This window comes from Euprymna scolopes, chromosome 21, assembly GCF_053919585.1.
Source record: "Euprymna scolopes isolate OS-2025 chromosome 21, ASM5391958v1, whole genome shotgun sequence".
Lineage (NCBI taxonomy): Eukaryota > Metazoa > Mollusca > Cephalopoda > Sepiida > Sepiolidae > Euprymna > Euprymna scolopes.
Genome location: NC_136502.1, coordinates 91,972,041 through 91,974,540, shown reverse-complemented (window position 1 = coordinate 91,974,540; position 2,500 = coordinate 91,972,041).

Genomic DNA, 2,500 nt, shown 5'->3' with positions numbered 1-2,500 from the left:
GCCTCGTACATAGTCTAAAGAATCCTTTAAAAACAAATTGTCTAATACATTAATAAGATTCGACCTTCGTCTGTGTTGAGTTCTTCCACTTCAATTCCCATAGCTGCCCGTTTTGCATTTCCGTTAAGTGAAAGGCTAACAGCCAATGCCTGTTTGTTCTTTGGTAAATCCGTCATCATTGTCCAAATCTTTATTTCATTTTTCCAGCATGGGTAGTCGTTCTCAACAAATCTAGGGGGATTTTTGTAGTTAACGGCCATTTCCTCTTTGTGGTCGTTCGTTAAACAAAAAAAAACTTCAATTATTGTTCCGTAGATCGTTTTCGCTCGCAACTACGCTCTGCTACCATGAAAAATCAGTAAAATAATCCAATTCCGACGGTATATATATATAAACAATATATATATAACTTATTACGGCAGCTAATACATTTATTGAATAAATATGCAACACACTCACAATTAGAGTTTAACGGTAAACAAACACATAAACATTACGACGCCATATTGAAAAGAAAAGTTCGTTAACTCTGCCTTTTATTAAGGGAGATAACTTAACAAATTATATGCATATTAGTGCCAATATAAAGGGAGACAACTTAACACCATGTCACTCTATATAAAAGCATATAAGATATCAACGGATACATAGTCGAGGGTCAAAACAATGAAAAGAATATGCTGTTGTCCTAGCCCTAGTGATAAGGTATGGTAGTGAAACCTGGCCAGTGAGGGTTGAGGACATCCGTTGCATGGAGAGAAATGATATGGGGATGATGAATGTGTAATGTGAGTGTTAAAGATAGGCTTAGATCTGATGACCTCAGAGGAAGGCTAAATCTGGACAGTATAGGGAGATGTGTGCTGAACAGGAGACTTTGATGGTATGGTCGCGTTGATAAAAATGGGTGAGAGTTCTTGGGTTGGAAGTAGTGCAGTTGAGGGAGCAGGTCCATTTTATAAGGCAAAGCCAAGGAAAACCTGAGAGGAATTATAAAATTAGACTTTAGAGAATGAGTGATTAATAAAGAGATGTTCGGCAATAGACTATTTTTTTTTTTTAAAGCATGTACAATGGACGCTATTATGCTGCTCCTGATGAAACATGATTGGATCGCAGAAAGCATTGTAAAATTTATTAATGATTCACTAGGTAGCATTTAGGATGGAAAAGCAGCCTGTATCGATCTACCTCAGTCTGTTTGTTACTTAAGTATATATATTATGCTTATATCTATCTAGGCCTATCTATATCTACCTATATATCTACAAAGGACGTCCGAAAAGTAATGCCTCCTGTTTTTTTATTTCACCCGAACGAATCAGAAGGGATTGTAAATTGCATTGTTATGATGACTGAACTTATGCATTCGTGAAATGAAACTTTCATCTATCTGTTGCAAATATTGACGATGTGAGACTCTAAGAAAGCAACTCCTGTCATGGAAGTAGGTCAGAAGCAGAGATGTGTCATTGAATTTCTCCCTGCAGAAAAAAGTTGAACTGATCAACGTTCATCGGCGCCTGTTAAACGTTTATGAAGCCGATCAGTTGATGTCAGCGGAGTTAGAAGGTGGGTTCGTCGATTTAAGAGTGGCGACAGTGATGCGAGTTCTAAAGCGTGCTACAGACTTTTGCGATTGAGGTATCAAAAGAAGCTGGCAGGTGCACTGAGAATGGGGGTGACTATGCAGAAAAATAGATTCTGAAGCACAAAAGATCACTCCTTTTAATGGTACTACTCTCATCTTCATAGCTTTTCAACATTTTTTTTTTTTAGTTAAAAACAAAATAGGTCTTACTTTTGGAACAACCCCTGTGTCTATCTATCGGAGTCCATTCATTTCTCTTTCTTTCGCCTTGTTGGTAGGGTCAAGAAGGGTAACACTCATATCCGCCCCCACCTAAAAAACCAAAAAAAAAAAAAAAACCCCCAAAAAACCCGAGGCCACCTATACGCTGTGGATGGCGACCTGGGATGCCTTAGAATGAGATCGTGGTGGCTCAGCCGTAAGTAGTCTGGTGACTTGTAGGAATCCATTTGAGCCTTAACTTGAACTAGATAGGAGGTCAGTGAGGCCCGATCAGCAGGTCACATGATATCTTAGTATCTAAAGGTTCATCTCCAACCGTATTATTCAATTTGATTCTTCTAAAATTCGTAATCTTATGTTTCCTTTCTTTGTTTTCCTCTAAAACAGATACTATTAGGTTGGTGCAAAAATAATGTTGTTTTTGACATGGAGTTGAACGTCAAAAAACGACATTATTTTTGTACCAACTTAATAGAAAGCCATGGCTGACGATCAATTTTTTTTTTTTTTTACTATGGAAATTATTGCTTTTCAAGGCTTAAATGCCACTCGAGGATAAGAGTTAATGCATGTCAGGTAGACAGTGAGACAACACCGTTATGATCAGTAATGGTGGAACTTGAGTAGGGTTTCATTATATAATAGGACAGCTCAACACAAACTTATTTACATTAGACTTGAAAACGA